The following is a 21206-nucleotide window of genomic DNA, read 5'->3' as shown; positions in this document are numbered from 1 at the left end:
AACTAAAACGATTCAACAAACAAAAAACAAATAACATTATAAAAAAACGGGCAAAAACATGAACAGATGTTTTCAAAAGAAGACATACAAGTGGCTAACAAACATGAAAAAATGCTCAATATCATTAATCATTATAGAAAGGCAAATAAAAACCACCAAGAGATACCATTTTACACCAGTTGGAATGGCTATTACTAGTCCAAATAAACGAACAGACATACAGACAGATAGGCAAACATGCTGGTGAGGCTGCAGAGAAAAAGGAATGCTTATACACTGCTGGTGGGGTTGTAAATTAGTTCAGCCACTGTGGAAAACAGTTTAGAGATTTCTCAAAGAATTTAAAGCGGAACTACTATTTGACCCAGCAATATCATTATAGGGTATATATTCAAAAGAAAACAAATAATTCTACCAAAAGACACAGGCATGTACATATTCATTGCAGCATTATTTACAATAGCAAAGACATGGAATCAACAGTGGATTAGATAAAGAAAATGTAGTACATATGTACCATGGAATACTACACACATAAAAATGAAATCATGCTTTGCAGCGACATGTATGCAACTGGGAGCCATTATCCTAGGCAAATAATGCAGGAACAGAAAGTCAAATACCATAAGTTCTCATTTATAAGTGAGAGCTAAATATTGGGCACTCATGGTTATAAAAATGACAGCAATGAACACTGGGGGCTACTAAATGAGGGAGGAAAGGAGAAGGGAAAGAGTTGAAAGACGGTTAGGTATCCTGCCCAATACCTGGGTAATGGGATTATTTATGTCACAAACCTCAGCATCATGCAATAGCCACATATAACAAACTAGCGCATGCACCTCCTCAATCTAAAATAAAAATTAAAATGATAAATAACAAATAAAAACCATCGATTGTTTTATACATAAAATATTTTCCATCTTTACTACTTTTAAGTGTATAGCTCATTGGGAATAAATATATTTATATAAACATATATTTTCTGACTTTTGGTAAACATTTTACTCTCTATTTTCATGAGATCCACTTCTTTAGCTACTACGCGTGAGTGAGAAAATGGGATATTTGTCTCTATTCTTGGTGTGTGTGTGTGTGTGTGTGTGTGTGTGTATATATATATATATATATATACACACACCGTATTTTCTTTATCCATTCATTTGTTGATGGGCACTTAGCTTGACTTCATATTTTGGCTATTGTGAATAGTGCTGCAGTAAATATGGGGGTGCACCTGTCTCTTTGATATATTGATTTTCTTCCTTTTGGATATGTACCCAGGAGTGGAATTGTTAAATCATAAAGTAGTTCTATTTTTAGACTTTTGAGGAACCTCCATAATGGATGTACTAATTTACATTTCTATCAACAGTTATACGAGGGTTCCTCTTTCTCCACATTGTTGCCAGCATCTGTTATTGCCTTTTTTATATAAGCCATTTTAAATGGGGTAAATTGATATCTCATTGTGGTTTTGATTTACATTTCTCTGATGATTAGTGATACTGGGAATTTTTTTTTTCATGTATCTGTTGGCCATTTGCATGTCTTCTTTTGAGAATTGTATATTCAGATCTTTTTCCCGTTTTTGGTTGAATTTTATTTTTTTATTTTTTTATTTTTTTGCTATTGCATTGTTTCAGACCCTTATGTATTCTGGTTATTTTTTGTCAGATGGATAGTTTACAAATATATATATTTTTCCATTCTATGTGTTGTTGTTTTCAACTTGTTGAATCTTCCTTTGCATGGAAGCTTTGTAACTTGATATAAGTTCATTTGTCTAATTTTGCTTTGGTTGAGTTTGAGTATGCTTTTGACATTTTACAAAAAAAAGTTTGCCCAGATAAATGTAATGGAGTGTTTCCCCAGTGTTTTCTTCTAGTAGTTTCACAGTTTTGGGTCTTGAGTTTAACTCTTTAATCCATTTTGATTTGATTTTGTGTATGGTGACAGATAGTGGTCTAGTTTCATTTTCTCTATATAGTTATTTAGTTTTATCAGCATGATTATTGGAAAAGCTTAATTTTCCCATTTTATGTTCTTGTTGCCTTTACTTTTGTTGAAGTAGAGTTAGCTGTAAATGTGTGTATCTTCATCTGGGCACTCTGTTTCATTCAGTTTGTCCATGTTTGTGTTTTTAATGCCAGTACCATGCTGTTTTGGTTAATATAGCTTTGTAGTAAATTTTGAAATAAGGTGGTGTGATGCCTCCGGTTTGTTCTGTTTGCTCAGGATTGCTTTGGTTTTTCAGGGTCTTTTGTTGTTCTAGAAATATTTAGGATTAAGATTCTGTGAAGAATGTCGTTGATATTTTAATAAAGATTACATTGGTTCTCAGAAGCACTGTTTGACCCAGCAATTCCATTACTGGTTGTAAACCCAAAGAATTATAAATCATTCTATTGTAAAGACCCATGCACACGTATGTTTATTGCAGCACTATTCACAATAGCAAGGCATGGAACCAACCCAAATGCCCATCAGTGTTAGACTGGATAAAGAAAATGTGGCATATATACACCATAGAATACTATACAACCATAAAAAGGATGAGTTCATGTCCTTTGCAGGGACATGGATGAAGCTGGAAACTGTCATTCTCAGCAAACTAACATAGGAACAGAAAACTAAACACTGCATGTTCTCACTCATAAGTAGGAGTTGAACATTGAGAACACCTGGACACAGGGAGGGGAACATCACACACCGGGGCCTGTCAGGAGGTCGGAAGAAGGGACGGGATAGCATTAGGAGAAATATCTAATGTAGATGATGGGTTGATGGGTGCAGCAAACCACCATGGCACCTGTATAACTATATAACACACCTGCACCTTTTGCACATGTATCCCAGAGCTTAAAATATAATAATAATAATGAAAAGATTAAATTGGTTCTGTCATTTGCTTTGGGGAGTACTGTTATTTTAAGGCCTAAGATTTTTTTTTTAAATTCAGGAACATGGAATATCTTTTTTTTTTTTTTTTGGTATCCCCTTAAATTTCTTTTATCAGAGTTTTATGGTTTTCTTGTATAGATCTTACAATTCTGTAGATTGATTACTAGGTATTTTATATATTTTTGTAGCCATTGTAAATGGATTGATTCCTTTTTTAGATTGTTTATTGTTGGTATTTAAATTTTGGTATGTGATTTCATATCCTACAACTTTACTGAATTCTTTATCAGCTCTAACGTTTTTTTTTTTTTTAAATGGAATCTTCATGTTTTATGAACAAGAATAATGTGACTTTTTTCTTTCGAATTTGGATGGCCTTTATTTTTTTCTCTTGCCTAATTGTTCTGGCCAGGATTTCCATTATTATGTTGGATAACAGTGGTGATGCTGGGCATCCTTATTTTGTTCCAGTTCTTAGAGAAAAGACTAAACTTTTTTCCCATTTAGCACAATGTTGACTGTGGAATTGTTATATATCTTTATTACTTTGAGGTATGTTTCATCTATACCCACTTTGAGGGTTTTTATCATACAAGATTTTGAAATCTATCAAATGCTTTTTCAATATCTATTGAAATAATTAGATGATTTTGTAACTATTGAAATAATCATATGGTTTTTGCTCTTGATTCTGTTAATCTTATGCATTATGTTTATTGATTTCCGTATGATAAAGCATCCTTGCATTGCTGGAATGAATCCCATTTGATCGTGGTGAATGATCTCCTTCATGAGTTGCTGCATTCTATTTGCTAGTATTTTGAGGATTTTTTCATCTATGTTTATGAGTGATATGGACCTATATATATTTTTTGTTGGGTACTTGTCTAATTGTGTATCAGGGTAATGCTGGCTCTATACAATGGGTTTGGAAGTGTTTCTTCATCTTTAATTTTTTTTTTAGGAGTTTGAGTAAAACTAGTATTAGTTGTTCTTTAAATGTTTGGTAGAAATGAGCAGTGAAGCCATCAAGTACTAGGCTTTTCTTTGATGGGATACTTTTTGTTATGGCTTTGATCTCATTGCTTGTTATTATTTTGCTGATATTTTTCTATTCTTTATGGTTCAATCTTGGTAAGTTGTATTTATCTAGGAATTTATTGATTTCTTCTAGGTTTTCCAATTTGTTGGCACATAATTGTTCATAATAGTCTCTAATGATTGTTATTTCTGAGGTCTCATTTGTTGTGTTACATTTTTCATTTTTGACTTTATTTTTGAGGGGCTTCTTTTTATTTCTTAGTCTAGCTTAAGGTTTTTCAACTTTGTTTATCTTTTAAAAAACTTTTCAGTTTGTTGATTTTCTGTGCTTCGTTTCAATTTTATTTTTATTCTGATTTTTATTTCTCTTCTTTATTAATTTAGATTTGGTTTGTTATTGGTTTTCTAGTTACTTGATATGCATCATTAGGTTATTTAACATAATTCTACTTTTTTAATCTAGGCATTTATTAATATAAAATTCCCTCTTCATACTGCTTTTTCCATATTCTATAGATTTTGGTATATGATTTTTTCCATTTTCTTTTTTTTTTTTCAAGAAATTTAAAAGTTTCCTTCTTTTTTTAACTTCTATTTTAAGTTCAGACATACAAGTGCATGTTTGTTACATAGGTAAATTTGTGTCATCGGGGTTTGTTGTACAGATGATTTCATCATTCAGTTATTAAGCCTAGTACCCATTTGTTATTTTTTCTGATCCCTTCACCTACCCTTTTCCTACCCTTCCTATCCCTTTTCCTACCCTTCACCTTCCAAAGGGACTCTGGTGTGTGTTGTTCCCCTCTGTTCATGTGTTCTCATCAGTTAGCTCCCATTTATAAGTGAGAACATGTGGTGTTTGATCTTCTGTTCTTATGTTAGTTTGCTAAAGACAAGGCTCAAAATAAACGGGTGAAGGAAAATCTGCTAAGCCAATGGAAAACAGAAGTAGGCATTTCAATCCTAGTTTCTGACAAAATAGACTTTAATCCAGCACAGATCATAAAAGACAAAGAAGGGAACTTTATAATGTTATAGAGTTTAATTCAACAAGACTATCAACTTCTTTATTGATCTTTTGGTTGTTCAGAAGCATGTTGCTTGATTTCCTTGTGTTTGTGCATTTTCTGAGGTTCCTCTTGGTATTGGTTTTTAGTTTTATCCCATTTTGGTCAGAAAACGCAATTGATATGATTTCTATTATTTTTTGAATTTTTTCAGACTTGTTTTGTGGCCTAAGATATGGTTTATTCTGGAGCATGTCCCATGTACTGATGAAAACAGTATGTCTTCTGCAGCAGGTGGGTGAAATGTTCTATAAATGTCAATAAGGCCTATTAGATCTAGTATGTAGTTTAACTTTTTAATTTCTTTGTTGATTTTCTGTCAGGATCTGTCCATTACTGAGAATGGGGTGTTAAAGTCTCCTACTGTTATTGTATTGCAGTCTCTCCTTTTAGATCTATTAAAATTTTCTTTATATACTTGAGAACTCCGATGTCGGGTGTGTAGATTTTTATGATTATTATGTACTCTTGTTGAGTTGACCTCTTTGTCATTCTATATTACTTTTTTGTCTCTTTTTACTAAAATAGTCATCTATTTTATTTGATATAATTACAATTACTCTTCCTCATTTATCATTTTTTTTTTCTATTTTTTTTGAGACAGAGACTCACTCTGTCACCAGGCTGGAGTGCAGTGGTGCAATCTTGGCTCACTACAACCTCCGCCTCCCAGGTTCAAGTGCTTCTCCCGCCTCAACCTCCCAAGTACCTGGGACTACAGGTGTGTGTAACACACCCAGCTAATTTTTGTATTTTTAGTAAAGATGAGGTTTTAGCATGTTGGCCAGCATATTGGGTATATTTGCTGAGCAAATATATCCAGTAAAAATGAATACAAGCTAAACAGAGAAAAGTGGACTAAAAATACTAGATTTAATGCTAGCTTGCTACCTCCTTTTCAGGTCTAGGTGGCACCTTAAGCCCAGGTTTGCACTGACTATGCTAAATGAATGGAGCACTGCCTGTCCTCAATGGGATAGGTTCCCAAGAAATTATCCTGCAGTGTTTCAGGCCTGTCTAGGGATTCTTGCCCAAGAGACCTTAGGAAGTTAGTCCTACAGTGTGGTGATACTTAACAGCTATTCTGATTTGATGTCTCCTTTGACTAACAGAGCAGTTTCCAGGGCTGAGCATGGATTCTTCTTCCATTTGATCTGCCTGTCCTTAGAGATATTTCTCCATTTAGGCAGTCATTATGCTTCCTGAATAGGTCTTCTGCCAGGACATCTAAGATAGTGGGGAATCTGGTTGACTATCCCATCATTTTTTTCTATGTAGAAACTGCGAGTTAGGGGAAGATTTTCCTTATTTGGTGCCAGGCAGAATGGGAGACAGGGGAATCCTGAATGTGGAAACCTGATTCTCTTATTGTCTGCTTGGAATTTTTTTTTACTTTTCTGTGGGCATTGCAACTGTCTCATGCTCAAATTTAAGTTCTGGTTTGTTTCTGGTTAAAATCTGGCTCTGTACATTTGTTTTTGTTTTTTTTTTTTTGGGAGAAAGTGAAGCCAGCTTGCTTCTATGATGTCATTTTTGGAACAGTAAGTAAAGTTATTATTATTATTTTTTTTCTTTCCAATCTCTATTAAAAGGTACATAGGCCAGGCACAGCATGGTGGCTGACACCTGTAATCCCAGCACTTTCGGAGGCCGAGGTGGGCTGATCATGAGGTCAAGAGTTGGAGACCATCCTGGCCAACATGATGAAACCCCATCTTTACTAGCCAGGTGTAGTGGCAGGTGTCTGTAATCCCTGCTACTTGGGAGGCTGAGGCAGGAGAATTGCTTGAACCTGGGAGACAGAGATTGCAGTGAGCTGAGATTGTGTTACTGCACTGCAGCCTGAGCAACAAAGCATTACTCCATCTCGAGCAAACAAACAAACAAACAAACAAACAAACAAACGAACAAATGGTACATAATCCTTGTGATGTACATTTACACTTGATGTCACTTGCTGTTCATTATGGGTGAATTGATTTGTGAATTGAAGCTTTCAATAATTGTAGCATTCTTTACTGCAGGTTGAAGTACACATTATAAAAAATAATAAATCATAAACCATTTTAAACCATTGGAAATAAATAAGCTTTCAAGTCTTAACATTACCACAAATCTTTTCTGAAGTTTAGACATTTATCTTGGTTTATTTGTATTGTAATACTTTGATTATACCTGTATATAGTCCATCTCTTAAAAATTAATAGTTCTGTTTTACTTAGAGAATCTGGAAAAAAAAAGTAAGATTCTTCAGAGCATGGTGGTAAAGGAAATTTCAGTTAAGTTCAGGTACTGAGGATAACAGAATGTTACCTTTTAAAGTGCGTATAGTTGTAAGGTTTAAACACTTTCAATTTTCAATATTTATATTAACATGAACATTTTGTATAATAGTATTGTTGATCTCAAGGGGCAATTGGAAATAGTTGTATAATTGTGAGAATCCATGTGTAAGTTTGTTTTTATTATGAAAAATCAACAACATACTAACAATATTTGTTGAACTATATTCTATGCTTCAAATATGAAATCTTATATGAATCCACTTTTTATGTAGACATTGTAGACAAGAGACAGAAGTATGATTTATGGAAGAAGATTATTGTAAACCATAAATGGTTCCATTATTTATATGTGTCCAAATATTATTAAAACAACTATAGTGAAATTTTTACCAGAGTTATTTTCAAGTATGACATTATTCTTGTATGTTGGAGGACATGTTAAAAACCATTTAGTACTCTAAAACACTGTTTAATAGAAGTTTTCATATAAGTCTCTCTTCGTGACCAGACTTTCGTCAGACTCCTTTGAGTCATTTTCTTGTGAAGGTCTTGACTTTTGGGCTTCTGCATTTGTCCTTGCATAGCTGTTTTAGCAGTAATTCTTTTAACTCAGTTTAACAAGAATTTCCCATATTTGACATCTGATCATCCTTTATATCTGATCAAATTCGTCATCCTCCACCATCCAATCAGATGATGACATCTGATGACAACAGCTTGCTTTCAGTGAGAATACTATCAAGTTGGTATTTCCAGAATCTCCTTCTAAACCTGATGTTTTCTCTAATTTTCTATCTACTGATTTCCCCACCCTGCTCTGGGATATAAATCCCCACTTGTCCATGCTGTATTTGGAATTGAGTTAATTTCTATGTTGAGGTCTCTTTTGCCTTATTGCAATAGTTCCTGAATAAAATCTTTTTACCACTTTTAACTACTGACTGCTGGGTCTGGTTGTTTTTCCATACTATGGAAACCTATGCTTTGAGCATATATATATATGCTCAAAGCATAGGTATCTATCTATCTATCTATCTATCTATCTTGAAGATCTGAAGTTGAAGAAATAGAAATCATATATGTGCGTGTATATATATATATGTTGCCTGATCTGAAGTTGATGAAATAGAAATCCAGGGAAACATTTTACATGTGGAATTTATACAAACTTTAATATATAGACATTATATATGGAGAGACATCATGTCATCATATTCACATGGTTCACATTTCAAAGGTCCACAGTTACAATTCTTCCTTTAGTTCTTTGCTTCAGCCCCAGCTCCCTTACCTGGATTCAACTCAGAGTCTGGTTAAAGCCATTATCACCTTCCATATGGATCAATGCAAAGCATCCTAAATGTATATCCTACCTCCTTCTCTGCTCACCCTGTTATCTATTCATACAGCAGCCAGAGTGATGCTTTTGAAATATGGTCACATCATATCACTTTTCTGCTTAAAACCCTTAGCTCCCCATCTCATTCAGACCAAAAGACAAAATTATAATGAATTCTGCTAAGGCCCACTAAGATCTGCTCCCTTTCTTCATTGCTTGTTTGATGGCATCTTCTTTCTCATAGCACTCTTTCACACTGGCTTCTTTTTTTCTTTCTTGGTCCTTTGCACTTGTTTTCTCTACCTGGATGTGCATGCTCTAAATATTTTATGCCTGCTCAGGCCTTTGAGCAGATAATATCCTTCTCAGAAAGGCCTTCCCTGACTGTCCTGTATAAAATAGCAATCCTCCCTCCATCCAGTATTCCCTAACCCTGAACAAAGGTTCTTAGCTTGACAAGAGTTTGGACAGACCACTGAATATTTTTCAAGGCTCATATGTGCACTTATTGTAAAATCTACTTTTATCAAGACCTGGTAAATTAGTTTAGCAAGAACCCCTCACTCTCAATATCTGTTTGGGCTCCTTAGCTGCTGCCATTCTTCAGGTGATGTCTAATCACCCGGGTCTGCTTTCAGCAAGACTCCTGTTAGGTTAATTTAACCAAAATCCCGTTGATGTTTCCTCTTAGTAGTTTTCCAGCCACTGACTCCCACTCTGCTCCTTGGCTATAAATTTCCGTTTGTTCATGCTGTGTTCCCAGTTGATCCTAATCTCTCCCCAGTGCAGAATGCAACTCCAGTGGTCCCTGTATTGATTGCTGTGGTCCTGAATAAAGTCTTTCTTACCATGCTTAATAAGTGCCATTGAATATTTTTTCTTTAATGCCCACTGCCTGATTGATTACTTTTCTCCACAAAACCTCCCTGGCCTACCATATATTTATTTTTAATATTTATCTGTGTCCCTCCACAGGGTACAAGCTTCAGAAGAAGGCTCTTTGTCTGCATTTCTTTGCAGTACTCCCAAAACCTAGAATGATACCTGCTATAGTGATTTTCATCTGTTGAATCAAAGAAAAAAAAAACAGTGAACCATAAACCTATTCTTTTTTCCCCCTATTCTGTCATCAAAGCTTAAGATCTCTTGGCCTTTTTCTTGCTCCCTCCATCCCCATCCCCATTGCATCAGTTGCTGAATCTATGAGATCTCTTAGTGTAGTATCTTTGGCATCTGTTCATTGATTCAGATATCAAAATGATACGACCCTACTTCAGGCCCTCTTAAACTCTTGTCTGGTTAGGAGTATAAACACATACTTTGAGTTTTATGCCTTTTACTTATTTTGTTTATATAGTACTGTTACATTCCTTAGATTAAAAAAAATCCTGGGAGAAAATGGTATTATAATTATATGGAGCTTTGGAGAGGCAGAAATTTGGCTTGGATGATTTGTTTAGGGGCAGAGGTAGAACCTGACTCCTTTTCCCCATCTTCTCTCTCTAGCCCATTCCTGTATTATACACCAGAGAGGGTATAGTCTTCTTAGCCTGGCACTTAAGGCCTTTACTATTTGTTTCCAGTCATTTTTTTCATTCAAAATTATGTCCCACATTGTAAGCCTCAGGCAGTGTGACCTCTGTACAGTAACTTGGACAAATGACACTTTGCTGGCTCTGTACTTCTTCTAGTCTTGTTGTTCTCTTCACTTGAGTGTTCTTAGCAGATGAGATCGTTCAAGGCTTACCTTCTCCATGAAGGTTTTTAAATCTTCTTCTTTTCTCCATCCTAGCTATACAAAAAATGTCTTATTTTTCTGAACTCTAATACTTTACCTATAAGTTTTTTCATAGCATTTAGAGAAAGAACCTTGTAAAATAGTTATAGGTATTAATTTTATCCCTGTAGGTCTAGATCTTATTGCCCTGGAGCAGAAATCATCACTGAAAAAATTTTGTTTCCTATGGCCCACTCTTTGGTCTCCTAATATTAACTAGTATCTACATTGCTTTGTACATATTAGTTTCTGATAAGTGTATAGAAAAATACTTATTTTTTGGTGAATTGAGACATATCATTTAACCTCATATGATTCACTGAGAATATACTGTATTACAATTAGCTCTAACAGAGCTAGTGTGTGTTGCTCTCATGGAGAAGAACAGAAGGGGTGAGTAAATACAGCACCTTCAACTGAAACATCCAGGTACATGCATTGGGACTAATTAAGGAAACAACTTGACTAATGGAGAATGCAGGAAAATAAGGCAGAATAACTGCCTCTTGGGACCAACATAGAGCTAGGGGAAACTCCTCCACCTAGGGAAATAGTAAGTGAGCAACCCTGAGAACCCATGCTTCTGTGGATCTTTCAACTCTCAGATTGGAAGATCTTCTCATGAATGCACTCCACCAGGACCTTCAGTCTGACATGCAGATCTATGTGGTGGAGTCTTGGCAGAGCAGCTGCTCAGGCATACACAGAGCCTGAGGAGCCTTAGATACCCAGGCTTCTCAGTGAAAGCAGTTGCAGTTCCTGCAAAGTGGGAAGTTAGGCCCCTATACATATCCCTAGAAAATGGGCTGAGCAGCGATGGTCTGCAGTTCCCACTTCCATGGCACCTCACAGGGTAAGACCCACTGGCTTAGAACTCTAGCCAGCCACCAGTAGCAGTGTTATACCTCCCTGATATGGAGCACCCAGGAGGAGGGACAGGCTGGCATCTTTGTTTTGCTTTTTCACAGCCTCAGGCACTGTTGCCTTAGGGATGTAGGGAGTTCGAGGCAACAAGGGACTGGAGCAGTTTCCCAGCACAACCTAGAAGGTCTATGGAGAAGCACTCAGACTGCTTATTTACACAGATCCCAAATCCTGTTTCTCTTCATTGGGCGTTATCTCCAGACTGGTGTCTCCGGTTACCCCCACTGGTGTTTTTTGGCTGACAGCAGCTTCAGACCTCCTTGGGATGGAGTTCTCAGAAAAAGGGGTAGACTGCTATCTTTGCTCTTTGACAGCCTTAACTGTTCTTGCCTTTGGGCTTTGGAGAGTCTGAGGAAACTAGAGGCTGGAGTGGACCCCTACACAGCACAGACCAGACTGCTTTTTTTTAACGCAGGTCCCTGACCCCATTCCTCTTCACTTGATGGGATTCCTTGCCAGGCTCCCCAGTCACATATTGCAGATGTGTTTGGGAAGGCAACAGGTTCATACCTCCCTGGGATGGAGCTCCTAGAGGGAGGGATAGGCTGCCATCTTTGGTGTTTAATAGCATTCACTGTTGATACCTTCAGGAACTGAAAAAGCCCTGGTGACTAGGGACTGGAGCAGGCCCCCAGCATACTGCCGCAGCCCCATGGAAAAGAGGCCAGATTGTTAAGTGGGTGCCCATTTCCATATATCTTGACTGGGAAGGTCTTCCAGGTCTGGGTCACCAGCCACTTCCCACTGGGGCTGTGGAACCACTAACAGCTCTGCAACTCCCTAGACAGAGCTCACAGTGGGAGGGCCAGGTTGCCATTTTTGCTGTCTCACAGCCCTTGCCCTTGCTGTCTTCAGGCTCTGGAGAGTCATGGGGACCAAAGACTGGTCCAGACCCTCGCACAAAGCAGCCATCTCACAGAAAAGTGACCAGACTGTTCTCTATGCAGATTGTGGCCCTCACTTCTCCTTATGGGGCAGGGTCGCCCAACTTGAAACTCCAGGACAATCACCCTGCCCTGCCTGATCGCCACAATCAGAAGCAGCCCAGCAGTTCTCCAAGGAGGAAATTTCAGAGTCCATCCACAACCCCCTCATTACTATAGTTACAGTGGTACAGCCCTAACAGCCCTCAGACTAAGAAGAAACAAAGGGCTCAGTCATTATACTGGTACCTCCAGCATGTCATAGCCACGATATGGAGAGGAGTCCGGTTCCTCTTCCCTGGGAACCCCCAACACAGACTCTTCATCAAGCAGGCCCCCTGGCTCATGAATGTAGAACAGTCACTCCACTCATGGCTGAGCATACCCACTGGTAGTGGCCTGGAGTTTCCCTAGGCAGAAGCTCCAAGAGGCATATGGCAGCCCCTCTGCAACTGCCACAGCAACAGTTCTATCCCTGCTTCTTTCAGTGTGGGGAAGAAACAGAGCCTGAGGTCTACACCTGAGTTTACAGCACACCACAGTCACCATATGGAGAAAAGATCAGTCTCTCCTTCCAGTGAGCCTTCAACTGGCTTTTTCCGTAACAGGTGGAACCCCAAGCTCATGCCAGCAGTGCAGCCATACCACCCCACAGACTGAACACTCCCAGTAACAGCTGGTCTGTGTTTCTTGGAGGTGGAGCCCCCAGGGGCAACTAATAGCCTCTCTGCCACTGCCTCTGATATGGTACTACTAGTTTCAGACTAATAAAGGCGCAAGAAAATAAATGCCTTATTCACACTTCCAACAAGCTCCAGTCAACCCAAGGAGAGGATGCCACTCTGTCTCCCATGGGTCCTGCTCATCTCCCCTGCTCATCACCAAGCAGGGCACCCCCAACTTGGGCACGGAGCACACACTCTCCATTCCTTGGCTGATTGCACTGTGCAGTTGCTGACCTGCATCTCTCTGGGGTGGGGTCCCCAGGAGACAAGCAAAAGATACTTGGTTACAACCATTACTAAGATCCCTTTTTCTGTCCTAGTCAAGAAGGAAACATAAACCATGAGATCACCTCAGAGCTGGAGTAGGCAGCCTGGGAATGCCAGTCTGCATTCTACCGTTAGTGTTTAGGTGGGAGAGGAGCCTACACTTTTAGAGCATTGACAGAGAGCATAGCTGCAACTGTGAGGAAATATAGGCAGCTACAAGACTGAGCAACTTAAGTGCCACCTACAGGATAACATCCAAAAACTTCAACATCAAAAATGCCTCACTGACATTCATCCTTGTGAAACCAAAGATGAGAAGTCAGCTACAAATAAAGGCCCTGCACAAAGCCATGGCCTTGTGAAAACATCCAGAAAATAAATCTATTGACAGTAAACAATTTACACTTTAGTTAAAGGAACACCCAAACACAGAGGTAAGAAAGAACAAATGCAGGAATTCCAGTAACACAAATAGCTAGAGTGTCTTATGTCCTCTAAGTGACCACACTAGATCTCAAACAAGGGTTCTTAACCAGCTGAGTTGGCTGAAATGACAGAAATGAAATTTGGAATATGAATAGGAATGAAGATCATTGGGATTCAGGAGAACAGCAAAACCCAGTTCAAGGAAACTAAGGATCACAAAATGATACAGGATCTGACAGATGGAATAGCGAGTATAAAAAAGAACCTAACTGATTTGATAGAGCTGAAAAACACATTACAAGAATTTCACAATGCAATTATAGATATTAACAGCAAAATAGACCAAGCTGAGGAAAGAATCTCAGCAATTGAAGACTGGATCTCTTAAATAAGACAATCAGATAAAAATAAAGAGAAAAAATAATGAAAAGGAATGAATAAACCTCTGAGAAATTTGGGATTATATAAAGAGACCAAATCTACAAATCATTGGTATCCCAGAAAGGGACAAGGAGAAAGCAGACAACTTGGAAAACATATGTTAGGTGGTCATCCATGAAAACTTCCCTAACCTTGCTAGTCAATTTCAGGAACTACAGCAAACCCCTGCAAGATTCTATACAAGAAGATTATCCCCAAGACGCGTAATCATCTGAGGTTTTTAAAGATTGAAATGAAAGAATGTTAAAGGCAGCTAGAGAGAAAGGGAAGGTCACCTATAAAGGGAACCCCCTCACTCTAACAACAAACCTCTTAGCAGAAATCCTACATACCAGAAGAGACTGGGGACCTATAGTCAACATTCTTAAAGAAAAAAAAATCTTTAAGAATTTCATATCCAGCCAAATTAAGTTTGCTAAGTGAAGGAGGAATAAGATCCTTTTCAAATAAGCAAATGTTGAAGGAAAGGAAACACTGTTCCTAGCCAATACAAAAACATACTTAAGCATGACAGACCAGTGACACTATAAAGCAATCACACAAACCAGCATAATAAACAGCTAACAACACAATGACAAGATCAAATGTACACATATCAGTACTAACCTTGAATGTAAATAGGCCAACTGCCTCATTTAAAAGGCACAGAGTTGCAAGCTGGAAAAAGACTCAATTGTATGTTGCCTTTAAGAGACCCATCTCGCATGTAAGGGCACCCACAATCTCAAAATAGAGGGATGGAGGAAAATCTACCAAGAAAATGGAAATCAGAGAAAAGAAGGGGTTGTAATCCTATTTTCAGACAAAACAAACTTTAAGCCAACAAAGTTAAAAAACACAAAGAACAGTATTATATAATTGTAAAGGGTTTAATTCAACAAGAAGTCCTAACTATCCTAAATATGTATGCACCCAACACAGGAACTCCCAGATTCATAAAGCAAGGTATTATATACCTAAAAAGAGTTTTAGACTCCCACACAATGATACGGAAAGACTTCAATACTCCACTGATGGTATTAGATCATTGAGGCAGAAAATTAATAAATATATCTACGACCTGACCTCAGCATTTGGACCAAATGGAACTAATAGACCTCTAGAGAACTCTCCACTCCAAAACAGCAGAATGTACATTCTTTTCATGGCCACGTGGCCTGTAGTCTAAAATTGACCACATAATTGTACATAAAACAATCCTCAGCATGTGCAAAAGAACCATAATCATGCCAAACACACTCTTGGACCACAGCACAATAGAAATAGACATCAAGAATAAAAAAATCAAAATCATGCAATTACATGGGAATTAAACAATATGCTCCTGAATGACTTTCGGGTAAATAATGAAATTAAGGTAGAAATCAAGAGGTTCTTTGAAACTAATGAGAACAAAGACATAATATACCAGAATCTCTGGGACACAGCTAAGGGTGGGTAAAAGGGAAATTCATAGCACCAAACATCCACATCAGAAAGTTAGAAAGATCTCAAATTAGTAACCTAATATCACAAATGAAAGCATTAGAAAAGCAAGAGAAGACCAACCCCAAAGTTAGCATAAGACAAGAAATAACCCAAATCAGAGCTTAAATGAAGGAAATCATGCAAAAGATCAATAAATTCAAGAGTTGTTTTACAATTAGAAATGACAAAGAGGATGTTACCACTGACCCCACAGAAATAAATATAACTATCAGAAACAACTAACAAACACCTCTGTGTGCAGAAACTATGAAATCCAGAAGAGATGGATAAATTCCTGAATACATACACCCTCCAAACACTGAAACAGGAAGAAATAGATTCTCTGAACAGACTGATAGTAAGCTTCAAAATAGAATCAGTAATAAGTAGTCTACTTAACCAAAAATGGACCAGGACCAGATGGATTCACAGCTTAATTCTACCAGATTTACAAAGAGGACCTGGTACCATTCTTGTGAAAACTGTTCCACAAAACTGAGAGGAGGGACTCCTCCACAACTCATTCTGTGAGGCCAGCATTATCCTGATACCAAAACCTAGTAGAGACACAATGAAAAAAGAAAACTTCAACTTAATAACTTGATGAATAATGCTGCAAAAATTCTTAACAAAATACTTGCAAACCAAATGTAGCAGCACATCAAAATCCACTACGATGAAGTAGGCTTCATCTCTGGGCTGTAAGGTGGTTCAACATATGCAAATCAATAAATGTGATTCATCACATAAACAGAACTAAAGACAAAAACCACTTGATTATCTTAATAGATGCAGAAAAGGCTTTTGATAAAATTTAACATCTCTGCATGTTAAAAGTTCTCAATAAACTAAGCATTGAAGGAACACACCTCAAAATAATGAGTCTTCTATGACAAACCCATGGCCAACATCATATTGAATGAGGAAAAGCTGGAAGCATTCCCCTTGAAAACCAGCACAAGACAAATAATACCCTTCTCAACACTCCTATTCAACATGGTATTGGAAGTCCAGGACAGAGCAATCAGGCAAAAGAAAGAAATAAAGGACATTCAAAGAGGAAGAGTGAATGTTAAACCATCCTTGTTTGCAGACAACCTGATTCTATTTTTAGAAAACCCAGTAGTCTTGGCCCAAAGGCTCCTTCAGCTGTCAGTTGATTAAATAACTTCAGCCATATTTCAGTATACAAAATCAATGTATGAAAGCTACTAGCATTCCTATGTAAATGTAAATCAAAACCACAATCCAACACCATCTCACACTAGTCAGATGGCTATTATTAAAAAGTCTAAACAGCCAAGCTGAAGGCCGAATCAGGATTGCAGTCCCATTTGCAATTGCCACAAAAAGAACAAAATGCCTAGTAATACAGCTAACCAGGGAGGTGAAAGAGCTCTGCAATGAGAATTACAAAATACTGCCCAAAGAAATCAGAGATGACACAAACAAATGGAAAAACATTCTATGCTCATGGATAGGAAGAATCAGTATCATTAGAATGGCCATATTACCCAAAGTGATTTACAGATTCAATGCTAATGCTATCAAACTACCAATGACATTCTTCACAAAACTAGGAAAAATATTTAAAAATCCATATGGATCCAAAACAGAGCCAAATAGCCAAAGCAGTCCTAAGCAAAAAGAACAAAGCTGGAGGTATCGTGCTAGCTGATTTCAAACTATATTGCAGGGCTGCAGTAACTAAAACAGCATGGAACTGGTACAAAAACAGACAGCATAGACCAGGCATCCTCAAACTTTTTACACAGGGGGCCAGTTCACTGTCCCTCAGACCGTTAGAGGGCTGCCACATACTGTGCTCCTCTCACTGACCACCAATGAAAGAGGTGCCCCTTCCTGAAGTGTGGCAGGGGGCCGGATAAATGGCCTCAGGGGGCCGCATGGGGCCCGCGGGCTGTAGTTTGGGGACACCTGGCATAGACCAATGGAACAGAATAGAGCGCCCACACATAAGGCCACAAACCTATCATTATCTGTTCTTTGACAAAGTCAACAAAACAAGCAATGGGAAAAGTACTCCCTATTTAATAAATGGTGCTGGGATATATGGCTAGCCATATGCAGAAGATTGAAACTGGATTGCTTTCTTACACCATATACAAAAATTAACTCAAGATAGATCAAACCTAAATCTATAAAATCTCTGGAAGTCAACCTAAGGCAATACCGTATATTCAGAACATAGAAACAGGTAAAGATTTCATGACAAAAACCCCAAAAGCAATGGCAATAAAAACAAAAATTGAAAAATGAGATCTAATTAAACTAAAGAGCTTCTGCTCAGCAAAAGAAACTATCAACAGAATAGAGACAGCCAACAGAATTGGAGAAAGTATTTGCAAACTATGCATCTGGGGTCTAGTATCTAGCATCTAGTAGGAAGTCAACCAAATTTCCAAGAAAAAAAAAAAAAACCTTTAGAAAGTGAGCAAAGGACATGAATAGACACTTTTCAAAAAAGACGTACATGTGACCACAAGGCATATGAATAAAGGTCAACATCACTGATCATTACAGAAATGTAAATCAAAACCACAATCTGACACCATCTCACACTAGTTAGATGGCTATTATTAAAAAGTCAAAACATAACAGATGCTGGTGAGGTTGTGGACAAAAGGGAACATTTACATACTGTTGGTGGGAGTGTAAATTAGTTCAACTATTATGGAAAGCAGTTTGGTAATTCCTGAGAGAACTAAAAACAGAACTACCATTTGACCCAGCAATTCTGTTACTGGGTATAAACTTAGAAGAATGTTTATCATTCTACCATAAAGATAAATGCATGCTAATGTTCATTGCAGCACTAATCAAAATAACAGACATGGGATCAATGTAAATGCCCATCGATGACAGATTGGATAAAGAAAATGTGGTACATATTCACCATGAAATACTATGCAACCATGAAAAGAACAAGATCATATCTTTTATGGAAAGATGGATGGAGCTGGAGGCCATTATTCTTAGCAAACTAATTCAGGAACAGAAATCCAAATACTGCATGTTCTCACTTATAAGTGATAGCTAAATGATGAGAACTCATGGACATAAAGAAGGGAGTAAGAGACACTGGGACCTAGTTGAGAGTGGAGGGGTGGAGGAGAGAGGACCAGGAAAAATAACTATTGGGTACTAGGCTTAGTACCTGCTGATGAAATAATATGTTCAGCAAACCCCCATGACCCAAGTTTACCTATATAACAAACCTGTGCATGCACTCCTGAAACTAAAGTTAAAAAAAATAAAAAAAACTTTTAAAAATTAGATAAAGCATTTATATGATAATAAGTAGATTAATGAATTGCTATAAGGCACTTACATTTCTTTCCAGAACCCTCTGAAATCTCAGTATGTTTAATATATTTGAATGTTAAATAGTCTTCAATTATCAAGACATCATTGACTTAATGAATATTTGACATGCCTGTAACCCCAGCACTTTGGGAGGCCAAGTGGGTGGATCGCGAGGTTAGGAGTTTGAGACCAGCCTGGCCAACATGGAGAAACCCCATCTCTACTAAAAATATAAAAAATTAGCTGGGCATGGTGGCACACACCTGTAATCCCAGCTACGGGAGGCTGAGGCAGGAGAATTGCTTGAACCTGGGAGGCAGAGGTTGTAGCCACCACATCTGGCCCAAAACAGCATTTCTAATGTTATGACTGTATTATTGTTTTTGAATTGCAAGTAAAATAAACCAATTTTAGAAAAGCAAAAAGAATTATTATTTTTTTTTGGTGAGGATGGAGGGTGGGTCTCAGAGTCCCTGGAATGGATGGAAGATTTAGAGAACTGGGCTCAGAAACAGGGTGCTATCACTATAGTAAATTTATGGTAGATTTAAGTCCTAAGGTGGGGAGTTTGATAGGTTCCACCCACAGCCATAAGAGGAACGAAAGGATGGGTAGAAGAAGAATCACTCAGAAAGACTCTTTAGGGATTTCTTAGATTTCTTTCAGGGGTTGGGGGCCAGACACCTCAAGCACAGTTTCACCGGGACTGAACCCTGTGAAAGGGAAAGACTTACTCAAAGGAAGCAGATGAATAGTTATGTCAGGCAGTGAAAAAAAAAAATGTATGCTAAGGATCACATGCTGTCTGACTTAACAAACCTGAGGAGAATCTAGGTCATTTCAGGCCCATAAAAGGTCTAATTCAGGTGTCCCCAAACTTTTTGCACAGGGGGCCAGTTCACTGTCCCTCAGACCGGTTGGAGGGCTGCCACATACTGTGCTCCTCTCACTGACCACCAGTGAAAGCGGTGCCCCTTCCTGAAGTGCGGTGGGGGTCCGGATAAATGGCCTGAGGGGGCCGCATGCAACCTGCGGGCGGTAGTTTGGGGACTCCTGGTCTAATTGAAAAGAGATAGGGGAGGAAGGAAGGACGTCACCATACACTGAAGCTATACTGAAAAAGTCACATCACCATTCACTAAACAAGATCAGAAAAGCCCCTAAAATGATATATCTGGAAGTTTAGACTTTTCTGCTTTACAGTGGTTATATTCCAAATAGTGAAGAGAGATTGGAGAGTATTTCAAAGTATTTCTGCTTGCCTGCAAAGTTTTTTCTCTTATTTGATTAATTTAAGATTCAGTGTCTAGAATATTACTAAAATATAATTTCTCTTAACTTGTGACTGCATAATCAATACCCTCTATCCTTGATTAAATGAAATACGAGACTTACTCTGTTTTGTTCTCCAATTGCTCTCTGACCAGAAACCGTGCAGAGAGTAGATTGCTCTCGTTATTTTTAACCATACTATTTTTCTTAACATTGTTGAAGTGCTTTGTTTTAGGGTTGCAGAAAGAGCTACTTGGATTCTGAAATCCTCAAGTTAACAAAATATATAGGAAATGACTTTCTGAATTTCTAAGAGCTTGTTTTTTTTTTGTTTTTGTTTTTTTTTTTTTGAACTAGGTCTTCACTGGGACAATTAAAGTTGATAATTGGGAACTGCCTTGATAGTTCAATAAGAACATCCTCTTCCCTCACTTAACGTGAAAGTGGATTTCTTGGCTATAACTTGAATAGCTATATTTCCCCTTCCTTCCCTTCACTTGCCTAGTCAGGCCTTTGGCATAAGTTTCCTTAGAAAGAATGTAGGTACTGAAGAGGGGGATGCCTTCTTTCAGATCTTGTGGACGTCCAGTGGGGATGTGGTTGTGTTGTAAGCCTGAGAATTGTTTACCAGATGGCTAATGTGATTGACTTCTCTATTATAACTTTAAAAAAATCATTATGTGGTCAACTGCTATTTGAAAAAAGAAAATAATCTCAAATTAGATTTTTATTTCCATTTTAAAATAGAAATGTTTCATAATTGTTCAAGAAAAACAAAGCCTTTATGTTTTCTTTAGGCATATGCAAAACTAGAAGCAAAAGACTGAGTAGTTTTATCTAATTGTGCTCATTGAAAAATACATAATCAGTAAACTAATATCTGATATTATTTTAATGTTCTAGGCCTTATAGCTTTATAATTAAATTTATACTACCTTTGTAGAAATTTGTTTCAGTGATTTTTTGGGAAAAGTAAAAGTTATTTTGAGATGGAACAAGAGAACCCATTCCCTCTTTTGCT

General features: G+C 37.6%; 1 protein-coding gene across 11 annotated transcripts in view; it reads left to right on the top strand.

Annotated features, from left to right (window-relative positions):
• LOC101052147 (ADP-ribosylation factor-like protein 2) overlaps nt 1-21206 on the top strand; it is an 889888-nt gene that overhangs the window by 84415 nt on the left and 784267 nt on the right. For 10 of the 11 annotated variants that reach the window (XR_012516385.1, XM_074394014.1, XM_074394015.1 and 7 more), the window contains one exon: nt 5167-5246. The gene's annotated coding sequence lies outside the window, so the exon portion shown is untranslated. Of the gene's footprint in view, nt 1-5166; nt 5247-6604; nt 8264-21206 lie in introns of those variants that run through there. The other variant, XR_012516386.1, reaches the window with a different exon arrangement.

The sequence above is a fragment of the Saimiri boliviensis genome, chromosome 2 (genome assembly GCF_048565385.1).
Source record: "Saimiri boliviensis isolate mSaiBol1 chromosome 2, mSaiBol1.pri, whole genome shotgun sequence".
NCBI lineage: Eukaryota > Metazoa > Chordata > Mammalia > Primates > Cebidae > Saimiri > Saimiri boliviensis.
The sequence above is the reverse complement of the archived record's forward strand: the minus strand, read 5'-3'. Positions and strand labels throughout refer to the sequence as shown.